Source organism: Chrysemys picta, chromosome 5, assembly GCF_011386835.1.
Source record: "Chrysemys picta bellii isolate R12L10 chromosome 5, ASM1138683v2, whole genome shotgun sequence".
In the NCBI taxonomy this organism is placed as follows: domain Eukaryota; kingdom Metazoa; phylum Chordata; order Testudines; family Emydidae; genus Chrysemys; species Chrysemys picta.
In genome coordinates this window covers 28,526,277-28,540,115 of record NC_088795.1, presented here as the reverse complement: position 1 = coordinate 28,540,115, position 13,839 = coordinate 28,526,277, and the positions used below count along the sequence as shown (strand labels likewise).

Below are 13,839 nucleotides of genomic sequence, written 5' to 3'. Positions count from 1 at the left end.
GGAGACTGACAGCTTTCCATGCAGGGCGTTCCCAAACTGAATTTATACACAGAAAAGAGTATTTCTCCCCTGTGCTCCTAGGGCTGACTGATCACCATAACACGTTTACAAACATAAATGCAGAGTGGACTGGAAAGAGCAATGCTGTGAGAGAATCTTTTGGAACTCAGCTCTGTTTACCATAATGAATAAAGGACAGTTTGCCCCCAGGATCACTTTGAACATTAATGGTGTGGAGATTACTCTGGTTATCCTGGGAGAACTGGCTTATCCTCTGCTTCACTGTTTAATGAAGCCATCCAAAGGCTACTTGGACAGTTTAACTATTGCCTCAGAATGGTAGTGGAGTGTGTATTTGGCCATGTGAAAGGAAGGTGACACTGCTTGTAAAATAGGTTGGAAGCTGTTGGGGGAAAAAAATCTTGCCTGAATGTGACATATTAGCAGAGGCATTGGAACGGGGACCCAGGGGCTATGTCCCCCCCCTTTTTTACCAACCATAAGGTTGAGCGACAGAGGGGGGGGGGTAGAGAGAAGTGAGCAGGGGCAGGGTCTTAGGGAGAAGGGGTAGTATGAGGGTACCTCTGACCCCCCCACACACCCACACTTTTAGGGACCTTCTGTCACTCCTGCATACTAGGGAACAATCCAGACTAAAGAGCAGCTGTGTCATCCCTGCCCTGCAGCCTTGGGTGCCTTACAATGCCTTGCTGAAGCGGCTTCCACCTGAGCTGCTCACAAACAGCCTTCCAGCTGCTAGCCATGAGTCTGTGTGCAACTGCAGCCTGGTAGCCTCACTTGGATTACACTCTGGGTCTCATCAGCCTTGGTTATACTGCTGGGTGACCCCAACACACTCCCAGTCTTAGATTTCCCGCCCCAGTAATATATGTCCTGTACTACCCAGTCCTCTCCTGGACAATACAAGTTATATTAAGTCTATTATTTCTTTAAAAGAATAATATGACATCTGATTATTTCAAAAAGAGTTACTCAGATACTAAACACACTGGATTAAATCTTTGTAGTTAATAAACTTGTTTACTGTTTTAAGTGAGTACAAGCAATGTGGCATAAAAGTCAGAAATGGTCAGAAAAATAAAAGATAAAACACTTCTGGTGCCTTACTTAAACTATCAGAAGGGTAGCCGTGTTAGTCGGGCTCTGTAAAAAGCAACAGCGTCCTGTGGCACCTTTAAGACTAACAGATGTATTGGAGCCTAAGCTTTCGTGGGTGAATGCCCACTTCGTCGGATGCATCCGACCAAGTGGGCATTCACCCACGAAAGCTTAGGCTCCAATACATCTGTTAGTCTTAAAGGTGCCACAGGACGCTGTGTTGCTTTTAATAAACTATGTTAAATTCAAAGCAACATTTTTACCCCATGCTTTCAGCAGTCTTACTGACCAAACTTCTTAGGTCAGGGCCTCTCCCCCACTCCCTTGGCTGCTTCCTTTGTCCCTTCAGGTATAGTGAATTGAAGGTTGGGGGGGGGGGGGGTAGAAGAGAAGAAAGAGTGTCTTCCCCTTTTTATAGTCCTGTCCCCCCCTTTGACAAGCATTTCCACCTGGGAGAAAAGTGACAGGCAGGCTGGGTGGAAGGGCACTCCATGCTGTTTCTTTGCTAAGATGTAGGTTTTTTTGCCCCTGTCCCCTTATCTGCCAAAGAATGATCACTTAGCAGATAATGGTCCATCCCTCTTGTTTACACTTGGTTGAGGTGTCAGATTACCGTTGTCTCTGTGGAACTGGTTTGGCCACTTCCCGGCCTTCTCTAGAAACCATCCTTTTAGTCATGATTTCAGCTTATGTTTATAACTTCACATATAACACCGCTACTTGCATTTTGCCATATTATAGGTCAGCAAATTATGAGTTTTTAAATGATACCTCGCAAGACATGCCTGGAACAAAATTACAGTAGTAGGTAGGGTGTGAACATAGGAATATATTCCGTCACATGCAGCTATCTCCGTGTATTTTGCACAATATTTATGAGAGGAGGGGAGATGGACATGGGTGGGAAGCTGAGGTGCGGAGACTTGTTCAGTAGTTTGAGGAACCAGCAGGTGTCTACTAGAAAATGCAAACAGCCACAGCAATACTGTCAGGGCTGCTCTGGCTCTGACTTAGTGCTCCTATACATCCAGCTGTTCTCCCAGGGAGGGGATGGATTGTGAGTAGTGTGGTCTGTGATGGACGGTAGAAGTGGCATGTCATGGCTCTCCTTATTTTAGCTTCTGTGAGTGTCTTGATAACTTTGTAAAAGCCTGTGACCTATACAAAATGTATGGATATTCTGTGCAGAATGCATTGACAGCTTTTTATAAATTCATTTTTAAGTGGTTGTATTACTAAACAATGTAACTACCAGAAATAAACATTTGATGAAGTCGATAACAAAACAGCTTTAAAGCAACAGTGCAATGGATGACAGCACAAGAATGTGGGGACTCTAAGTCACAGACCAGCATATGCCTTGCCTCTACCTCTTCTTGATTTGGGCCTTCTGGTGTTGAGTGGTGGGACTCAAACTTATCAGGGGCATTGGATAGCTCAAAAAGAACTGGGCTTCCAGGTGCAAGTGTTCTCGCTACCCTCAGCTTCTGCCTGGGAAGAGAATGGCCTCTGGGAGCACAGCTGCAGGGGTACAGCAGGGAGCAGATGCTGGTGTTCCCAGTACCCTGTACTGTCAGGGGCTGCAGAACATGGCTCGGTCTTGGTTTAGGGCACAGGATTATCTGTAGGCCCAGTAGCAGCATGCTCGGCAGCAGAACATTCTGCTTCTATATTGCCTCCAGGAGTTGCCTCTGCATATCCCGGTCTTTCTCCACAATGTCTTTTGCAATTGTAGTGCTGCCTCTGGAAAGCTCCATTTCTTTTCCCCTCTCCAACCTCAGATACAACCTCCACCTCTCCATTGGCATTGGAGTTGTATGGGGAGGCTACAGTGAGGTCTGCAAACATGTTAACCTGAGGGGAAAGAAACCGAAAACTCAGGATAACCAACTGCTTAGCCTTTGATAGAGGCCCTCTCCTTGAGGGTCTGGCTGCTGCAGGTACCATGGCTGGGGGACTGGGAGAAAAAAGAAAAAAGTTACTGTTCATATTCCAGAGAGGTTATGATAGCACTTACATGTATTTCTGATTTCTCCTCCATGAGATTCATCCCAGTCTTGGGGGAACATCACAGATGGTCTGTGCATGAGGAGGGCTAGATTGGGAATTTTGTCTGTGCAGTTCATGCTGTTTAGGGTTGCCATTGTGCTTTGGAGGCTGGGAATTATTCCCAGTTTGGCTTTACAGTTTTGCTTGGAGGTGCTTATAGAGAGTGTTGAAGGAGTTGCAGGGGACAGCTGGGGGCAAGCTGAATAGTAATCCCTTCTACCTCCCCTTTAGGCTGTCCTCAGTGACATTACACTGAGGCAGGTGACTAGGAGGCATAGAATGTCCTTATTCAAAGAGGCAAAGGGTAGTGAGATACACTGAAGTTATTCACCAAGACAGTCCCCTAGAAGTGCTGTAGGAGTGGAAGGGAATTGTGAGCTATATTGGGTGTAGGGGGAATGACTATGCAGTTATCCCACAGAATGGCTGGAACAAAACAAAACCCTAGCAATTTCTCAGCCTCAAGTATGTCTACACTACAAGCACTACAGTGGCACAAGTTCAGCGCTGTAGTGTAGACCAGTGGTTCTCAACCAGGGATTTGGGGCCCTCCAGGGGGCCGAAAGCAAGTTTCAGGGGGGCTGCCAAGCAGGGCTGGCATTAGATTTGCTGGGGCCCAGGGTAGAAAGCCAGAGCCCCACTGCATGGGGTTGAAGCGCAGGGCCCGATGCCCTGCCACACACAGGCACAAGCATGTGCTTGGGGCAGCACCTGGAGGGGGGGGCGGCGCTCACTTGGGGAGAGTGGGGCCGCGGCCGGGCTCGCCACCCTCCCCCCGGCGCTCCAGCCAGCGAGAGCGGAGCCGCGGCCGGGCTCTGCGCTCCCCGCCGCCCCGCGGGAGGCTTTTTTGCCTGGGGCCGCAAAAAAGCCAGAGCCGGCCCTGGCCACACGGTGCTGAAGCTGAAGCCTGAGCAACTTAGCTTTGTGGGATGAGCCCAGGCAATTGCCCTGCTTGCTACTCCCTAATGCTAGCCCTAGTTTTTATATGCAAAAAATAGTTGTTGTAGCACAGATGGACCATAACATTTTTATAACATGTTGCAGGGGCCTTAGAAAGAGAAAGTTTGAGAACCCTGGTGTAGATGCTTACTACAGCTATAGAAGAGTTTTTCTGTCACTAGTATACCCACCCTCTTGAGGGGTGGTAGCTAGGTTGATCGAAGACTTTTTCTGTTAACCTAGCTACATCTGCAATGTGGGTTAGGTCAGTCTAACTACATCACACAGGGCATAAAATTTCTCACAGCCTTGAGCATTGTAGCTGGGTCAACCTAAGTTTTAGATGTAGTCCATGCCTTCAATTCTGCTTTATCTCCCCTGCCGACATGGTGAAAAAGCAGAGAAAACATAGGGTTCTGCACAGATTGTTTGAAGCATTTATGGTTCACAGTTTCTCTATGCAAGTCTGTGTAAAGCCATTACGAGCTTTGCTATACTTAAAGTAAATTTCCTGTCTTGTAGAAATACCTGTTACAGGTCATTTATACCTCAGCAAAAAGCTGTAGTATTAGTACCTGTATGGGCATGTAATGCTCATGCCTACCTCGTGTAAATTGAAAATACTTACTACACTTCTTTTCCTGTAAACGCTGTCTCAATACACAGTTGAATTTTGCACAATTGAATGTTTTCATTATTCAGATCTGCTGTGGGAGGGGAGGTGGGGTAGACGTAACTGCACCATACTGCCAGACACCATTTTTAGCTGACAAATGAAATTGGGGTTTCATCAGGCAGGACAGATGTGGGGAGGGGAAAAGAAAATAGATAGATGGGTGTGGTCATATGTATAGTGGTGTGGGCTTAAACAGCCACTGGCTGGGCCTTTAGCATGACACAGAAGCAGTTTGCCCAGCCATAGCTGCCATTTGAAAACCTATATAGAGGAGGGGGCAAATAGACAATGTAGGTCAAGGTAGGGAGATGGAGATTCCAAAAGGCTCCCAGCTCGCATCTGCCAAAAATGGTAGAGGCCATAGGATACCCAGAACAGAACCTAGCATGGCAGTAAAGATAGATACTTACATGTTGAGGTTCTTTCAATAGGATCTGCCTCCTCAGTCCGGACCTGGTTTCTGGCTAGGAATTGGACTCTTCTACACAGGCACCGTCAGGGTCCTGAGTCTCAAAGTGATCCTGGCTTTCTCAAGACAGTTTGTTTGCTGACCTCCTTGTGTTCCTCCTCTGATGACTCTTGCTGATTGTTTTTTGGGATGGGGATGGGGAGCAGGGTCAGCCTCCTTGAGTTCACTAGTAGTACAATTGCTCAAAATCCTGTCCAGGTCCTCAAAAAAAGGAAAATGGACAGGTTACAGTCCACTGCCAAAACTTTTTTTGCTTGTAATCCTTGGTTTAAAAGTAAGTCCTCCAGAACTGTTTGCTCTTTATCTGACACTGGTCAGAGTCCTGATTGAGGCCCCTCGCAGACATCTGATTAGCAATGCCCACAAAAAGATCTTTAGTCCAGTGGCTGACCCCAACAGTTTGCTGCACCTGCACATCTTCCCAGATGGTGAGGAGGCCTAGGGTCTCAACATGGCTCCAAGCAGCTGCTAGATATATGTTGTAAGGCTGCTGGAGTAATATAGCAATGCTGATATATTCCAAGCCAGGAACAAATGGGCAAATTTTAGCCTCATGCCATTTTTTAAACAGGAAGGGGATATCTGGTCAGCTTGACCCCAGTGCAGTTGAGAGCAGAGATAAACAGATAGGTCAGTAATGGACACCTACCAAGCGGTGTGGGATAGCAGATGGAGGACTGCTAAAGTAGTGTGCAGCAGCATTGAATGCACACCAACAATAGACTAAATGAACTCCATTTGCATCAAACTTAGTACACTTGGAAAGAGGATTCCCAAGTTCACAACAGATGCAAAATTAGTGCACTGTAATGAACTGTGTTAGGTGCATGCAGGCAGTTTCACACTGAACTAAACTCCCCAGGTATCCAGGCCCACAGGGAATTAGCCAGGTGACTTGCCAGCGGAGGAAGGCAGGGACATAGGGGTTGTTTTTTGGCTCATAACTTGCAGATACTCTACATGGAGGAACCCTCAATGGGAGGAAAGTGGCACATTACCAACACCTTCACAAACTCTTCCTCTGCCTCCTTGTGTGGGGCCTCTGGCCAAACAGGCATCTTGACCCTGGAGGCTTCTACCCAGGTCCTGGACTTGACTTGGTAGGAATGCAGCCTGTGTGTCCCTGCTGAAGAAAGACAGGTAGGGGAAACCATCTGGTGTAAGAGGTGTCTGTTGTGGGAGTCCCCCAGGAAGCAGGTAAGGGCTTTAGGAGGAGGTTGCTTGTCTGAATAGTTTCTGGAAGCCATGAACTTTGATGGGCTGCACATAGAGATGTCCAGAATGAATGCTAGCTAGCTGGAAAAAACTACAGCAGAACCAAAGGAGGCATGAGAACCAGCTGCTCTGCAGGGAGAAGACTGACTGCTGGTCACCTTGGGTAGTAGACAGTGCTTGACCCCACACCCAGGTCAAGAACTGGTACACTGTACTGACAACAGAAGGACAGGAGCAGACCCCAATGGCTGAGGAAGAGGAGTCACTTGCCCCCAAGGCTGGGAGGCTCACAGCCACCACATCCAAGAGGAGGAAAGGTAGGTGGTCAGGGACTCCCATCTGAGGGGGGCAGAGGCATCCATCTGTTAACCTGACATGTCCCAGGAGAAGTGCTGCCTGCCTGGAACCCACATCCGAGATGTCACAGAAAGGTCGTCAAGACTCATCCATTCCTCTGACCGCTACCTCATGCTGCTCATCCATGTGGGCACCAGTGATATTGCCAGGGATAATCCTGAGCAGATCAGCAGTGATTACATGGTCCTGGGAGTGAGGGTGAAGGAGTCAGGGACACAAGTGGTGTTCTTGTCCATCCTGTCAGTTGAGGGTAAGGGCCCAGGCAGCGACATGCACATCCTGGAGAATGTATGCCTGTGCAGATTGTGTCAGTGGGAGGCCTTTGGCTTCCTTGACCATGGGATTCTGTTCTGGGAAGGACGACTGCTGGGAAGCGATGGGGTCCACCTGACCAAGGAGGGGAAGAGCATCTTCACAGTGACTCGCCAACCTAGGAAAGAGCTTTAAACTAGGCTCAAAGAGGGCAGGCAACAAAAGCCTATGCGTAGGATTAACTATTAGGGGAAAATGGAAAATTACAATAAGCTCACAGGAACAAGAGGAAAAGCAGTGGGAGAATCTGCTCAACATCTGAGGTCTATAAACAAATGCAAGAAGTATTAGCACATAAGTTAAGTTATTTAATTGGCATCAGAGACTTGGTGGGATAAATCTTATTACTGTAATATTGGTATAGGGGACCATAACATGGGCGGTGGGTAGAAGAGACTTGAGGAGGCTAGGCCTCCCCAAACAGGGCAAGAAATGCTGGATGCAGCGTACCTCCAAAGTATGGTGACCAGATGTTATGTGGAAAATATCAGGACCGCCACAGGGGGGGCACCCTTTTAATTGTTACACTCACCCATCCGGGTCTTCAGTGGCAATTCGGCAGGGGGTCCTTCAATCACTGACAGTCTTTGGTGGCATTTTGGCGCTGGGTAATAAACCTTGCGCCAAAGGCAGAATCATCCACCGCCGAAATGCCACCGAAGACTGTCAGTGACTGAAGGTCCTCCGCTGAATTGCCGCCAAAGTCCCAGACAGGTGAATTAAAAAAAGGAAAAACAAACCCCACACACACACAAATGGTGTCCCGACCGTACTTCAGTTGGGATGCAGGACAAACTCCTCAAAATCGGGACAGTCCCAATTTTATCGGGACATCTGGTCACCCTACTCCAAAGCCCCACCACTTTTGGAGCACCGTCGCCGGAAGCCTGCACCAGTGCCCCATTTGCACTCCGTTCTGAGGCCCCACTCACACTAGGCCTCTTCCCCGCTCCTTCCCCCCCCCGAGGCCCTGCCCTTGCTCCACCTCTTCATGCCCCTCCGCCACCTCTTTCCCCCAAAGCCATCCTTCACCTGATCCTCAGAGAGGAGGGGAGGGGGCAGAGAGGTAGGGTTGCCAACTTTTTAACTGCACAAAACTGAACACCCTGTGGCCCCCCCGCCTAGGACCCGGACCTGCTGGTCACTTATGGGGCACAGCGCGATGCCAGAACATGTAGGAACTAGCCTGCCTTAGCCCGGCACCACTGCCAACCAGACTTTTAACGGCACGGTCAGTGGTGTTGACCGGAACCGCCAGGGTCCCTTTTCGACTGGGTGTTCTGGTCGAAAACCAGGGCATCTGGTCACCTTATGGAGAGGAGCGGGCAGAGGGGCCTCAGGGGAGGGGAGACAGGAATGAGCAGCGGGTGGGTGAGGGCCTCTGGGAAAGAGGCACAGTTGGGGAGGGGCGCGGTACAGGGCCACAGTCTGGGCCCCCCCCACTTCTAGGGAGCTTCTGGCACTCACACCCAGCCTCCCCAGACGCAAGAATCATACCACCTATGGACCATAGCTTGTTCAGGAAGGACAGGTGGGGGGAAAAAGGAGGTGTTGCATGGCTAAAGAGCAGAGTAAAAGACAGTAAATGGCAAAAATGCCTTTAATAATAGAAAGTCAAATCCTACTGAGGAAAATAGAAAGGAACATAAACTGACAAGTCAAGTACTTTTTTAGCCTGCCAAATTATATTTGAAGAGCAGCAAGCAAAAGAAAAAATGGAATAAAATAAAATTAAGTACCTCAGAAGCGGGAATCCTTCCAAACAATCAGTAGGGCCACTGAACGATCAGGATGCTAAAGGAGCACTCAAGGAAGACAAGGCCATTGCAGAGAAGCTAAATTAATTTTTTGCATCTATCTTTACTGCAGAGGATGTGAGAGATTCTTACACCTGAGCCATTCTTTTTAGGTGACAAATCTGAGAAACTGTCCCAGATGGAGGTTTTAATGAAGGAGGTTTGGGAACAAATTGATATTAAATAGTATACCCAAGAGTTCTGAAGAAACTCAAATACGAAATTGCAGAATCACTAACTCCAGTATGTAACCTATTGCTTAAATCAGCCTCTGTACCAGATGACTGGCGGATAGCTAACATGACACTGATTTTTAGTAAAGGCTCCAGAGGCAATCCTGGCAATTAAAATCTGGTAAGCCTGAAGTCAATACTAGGCAAATTGTCTGAAACTATAGTAAGGAATAGAATTATCAGAAACAGATGAATATGATATGTTAGGTAAAAGCCAACATGGCTTTTGTAAAGGGAAATCATGCTTCACCAGTCTATTAGAATTCTTTGAGGGTGTTGACAAACGTGGACAAGGTTGATCCAGTGGATACAGTGTACTGGAACTTTCAGAAAGCCTTTGACAAGGTCCCTCACCAAAGGCTCTTAAGCAAAGTAGCCAATCATAGGATAAGAGGGAAGGTCCTTTTATGGATCAGTAACTGGTAAAAAATAGAAAACAAAAAGGATAAATATAAAATGGTCATTTTTCACACTAGAGCGGTAAGTAGCAGAGTCCCCCAAGGATCTGTACTGGGGCTTGTGCTGTTTAACATATTAGTAAGTGATCAGGAAAAGGAGGTAAAGAGTGAGGTTGCAAAGTTTGCAGATACTAAATTACTCAAGATAGCAAACTGCAAAGAGTTACAAAGGGATCTGACAAAACTGACTGGGCAACACAACGGCAGATGAAATTCAATATTGATAGGTGCAAAATAATGCACATTGGAAAAGATAATCCGCAGCTATCCATACAAAAAGATTGGTTCTAAATTAGCCGCTACCACTCAAGAATGATCTTGGAGTCATTGTGCATGGTTCTCCGAAAACATATGCTCAATGCGCACTGGCAGTCAAAAAAGCTAACAATGTTAGGAACCATTAAGAAAGGGATGTATCAGTGATTCTCAAACTGAGGGTTGGGACCCCAAAGAGGGTCGCAAACCCATTTTAATGGGGTCACCAGGGCCAGCATTAGACTTGCTGGTACACAGGGCTGAAGTTGACGCCCAAACTCCTCCTGCAGCCCCCTCCACCTGAAGCTCGGTCTCCACCCTTCTCTCAGGGTCACGTAGTAACTTTGTTGTCAGAAGGGGATTGCAGTGCAATGAAGTTTGAGAACCCCTGGGATACAGAATAAGGCAGAAAATATCATGTCACTGTAAACCCATGGGACTCCCACACCTGGAATACCATGTGCAGTTCTGGTCACCCCATCTCAAAAACGGTATTAGAATTAGAAGAGATAGAGAGAAGGGCAACAAAGAGGATTGCATTATGGAACAACTGCCATATGAGGAGAGATTAAAAAGAATGGAACTGTTCAGCTTAGAAAAGAGATGACTAAGGGAGCTTTCAACATCTCTTGGTGTGGTCTTTTGAGGGGTCTCAGGTTTCTCTTGACTGACCATTCTTAGTTTGGTCTCAGTTCCTGGACACTCAACGCCAATTAAGTCTATCAGCTGGTACATTTTTGGGCTTGCAGTCTCCTGGCTGTTTTCTTGGAGGCAGCCTGTTGCAGAGCTGTTACTCCTTTGATATCTCCGGCCTTTTTGCCTCCCTCTCCATCTTTGTACTCATCTTTATAGCAGGTCTTGTTTTCTCTGTTGGTTGCAGCTGTGGGTGAACTGATTGGCAGTTCTGGCAGCTGTGGGGAGTGTGATCAAGCTGCTTGCTTGTAAATGGAAGACACTCTGACCGACTGCACCCCTGTATTCACACCCTACACTCTACTGTAATAATCTTTGTACAAAATATTCCTTGAAAAGTATCACTTGAAAATTAATAACTTCCTGGTCAATAATATCGTGAAATGTATGTAACACCACTATATGTACAGTTATGAACATAAGCTGAAATAATGACTTGAATGGGTTTACCAGACAAGTCTTTGGATGGGGTCAACCTGTTCCCCAAGGACACACTGATGCCTCTAGCCAGGTGTCAAAGTTGATTGACAATCACATAGCAAGTGGCTATTCTTTGCCAGAGAAGGGGGGCAGGAACAGATTGATCTGCATTTTAACAAACAACATGGAACCTCTTTCACCAGGAGACTCCTTGTCTCCATTCTCACAACTGGAAGGAACTTTATCTAGGGGTAACGTTAGGAAAATGCCTTTCAAAGGGTGACTGAACTATAAAAGTGAGGGAGAGAGCCTGGAGTGTTTTTGCCCATCTCTCTCTCTCCCTCTTTCACCTAAGAAGGCAAAGAAACCAGCTCTTGGACTTTGGGAGAGATCCTGACCTGAAATTTGGTCAGCAATACAGCTGGAAATCTGTGATAAGGGATTTTTACCTTGAACCAAGTCTAGTTTGGTAAGTCTTAACTACTAGGAAGCATTTTCATCTTTATTTCTCTTGAAACCATTTTGGCTTAAATACATTGTACTTACTTAAAACCTCTCTGTAGTTAAATAAACTTGTTTTATTCTTTACTCAAAACTAATCCAGTATTGTGTTTAAACTGAATAGTTTGGTAATGTCAATTAAAGTAGCAAGCGGTCATACGTTGACCCCAACAGACCTGTAATATCTGAACTGTCCAAAAGAGGACTGGACAGTGCAGAACACATTTGTGGGAAATTAGAGAATGGGAGTGTTACACTACAAGTGGTAACCGAGGCTGGTGGAATCCAGAATGTGACTGGAGTGTGGCTGGCAGGCTGCAGCTATACACAGATGCTCAGGATGTGGTGTGATTTACTCCTTCACATAACACAAGAACCAGGGTCACTCAATGAAATTAATAGGCAACAGGTTTAAAAAGCAAACATAAGGAAGTGCCTCTTCACAAAACACAGTGTCAGCCTGTGGAACTCATTGCCAGGGGGTATTGTGAAGGCCAAAAGTATAACTGCATTAAAAAAAACAATTAGATAAGTTCATGCAGGATGGGTCCATAAATGGCCATCAGCCAAGGCAGATGGGGCACAACATCATGCCCTGGTGTGACGGTTGCAACAATGATCTACACGGTCACAGTTCATGTCAATAACAAGGTCCTATAGTGGCACCAAATTGTATACAAAGGAGATCAAGTAAGATATCTATGGAAAGGTTGTAATTTGCTGGTTATGATTATGCTATCTGTATGTGTGTATCATTTTTGTATTTGAAGTTATGAATATTGGCTACATACTTGTATCTCAAGGTGTTTTTAAGTAGCATCAGTAAAGCATTTAGTCAGCTTCTTGAGTAATGACTATTCTGAGGAAGTGCCCAATCTAGAAACACTTAAGTGACAATGGATCTTGGGAGACTCCAATCCACATCTGCAGAACCTTCCTGGGAACATTTAAGGTAGCACGTGAGCAATGGCTGCCGCCTGCAAACTGAGTAATGCATGGACATGTGACTTGCCCATGTGACTCCAAACTCCATCTTGTTGCTGTGATTTTTCACAGTAAGAACAAAGGGGTCCTTCCACATGGCAGAGGATACAAAAGGCCCTGGAAAACCCTCCATTTTGTCTTCAGTCCTGCTTCTGACCTTTGGAGGAAGCTTGCTTGAAACTGAAGCTCTGAACAAAGGACTGAATAACCCATCCAAGCTGGGATGTTTGAAGTCCAGAGACTTGATTGGTTTAAATCAGCAGTAATCCCATCAAGCATGAACTAAGAACTTTGCAATTGTTGTATGTATTTAATTCCATTTAACCAATTTTAACTCACATTTATATTTCCAGGTAGCGCAACCTGGCAGGCGGAGTCTATATAACCCCTCTTATGGGTGGGGTGGCACAACCTAGCAGCCAAAGTCCATATAATCCCCTTTGCAGGCAGGGTAGTGTGGCCTGGTGGCCAGGGTCCATATAATCCCCCTTTGCAGGCAGGGTAGCACAGCCTAGCAGCCAGAGTCTATATAATCCCTCACGGTTCAGGGTGAGGGGGTAGGGGAACTCAGGCCCACCCTCTCCACCGAGCCCCAACCCAGGGCCCTGGTAGCAGCAAGCTCTACTTGCCAATCACTCAGCAGGGATCCACCCGCAACACACCAAGCAGTAATACAGCTTTAACACCATTTATCTCTACTTTTCCCCTGGGTCACTTCCTACCGGGAATGGCAGTGCTTCTGCGGCAAAGGGTCCTCCGGTCTGTTCCTCCCCTGGGTCATCCTCCATCAGGGTCTCCGGTGGTGCCTCGGCAGGGCCAACTCCCAGATCCTGGCTCACAAGCCCTCTCTCTGCAGGAGCTAGCAGCAGCATGCATCCTTCCCCTCCAGCAGTCAGCCCAGACTGAGCTGATCTGCGAGCTTTTATATCTGAGCTCCAGTTGGAGCATGCCCAGCAGAACTTCCGGGGCAGGCCTTCCTCTGCCAGGAAGGAAGGGTTAACCCCTGCTATACCAGTGCGGGGATGCTCTGCCCCATTACAGGGATCGGGAGAATCTTTTTTCTTTTTCTGGGGTAGTGGTTTTCATAATCATTCATCCCCATAATAAGTGGTGCTGGTGGTGATTGGAAAACTGGAGTGTCTGAGGGAATTGCTTGTATGACTTCTGGTTAGCCAATGGGGTAAAACTGAGGTCCTCTCTGTTTGGCTGGTTTGGTGTGCCTTAGTAGTGAAGGACCCCAGTCTTAGGCTGTGACTGCCCTGCTCTAAGCAATTTGTCCTGAATTGATACTCTCAGTTATGTCCCACCAAAGGCTGCTTTGTTACACCTGGGTATCCCTAAACCTCTACCTGCCAGAAGCTGA

At 47.0% G+C, this 13,839-nt stretch overlaps 1 long non-coding RNA gene across 1 annotated transcript; it reads right to left on the bottom strand.

Moving 5' to 3' along the window:
• Window positions 1–1,330: 1,330 nt before the first annotated feature.
• On the bottom strand, window positions 1,331–13,492 carry LOC135983890 (uncharacterized). The gene is made up of 3 exons (XR_010601712.1): window positions 13,199–13,492; window positions 5,194–5,453; window positions 1,331–2,973 (listed from the first exon to the last, which is right to left on the bottom strand). It is a non-coding gene; the product is annotated as an uncharacterized LOC135983890 (long non-coding RNA).
• Between the last annotated feature and the right edge of the window lie 347 nt (window positions 13,493–13,839).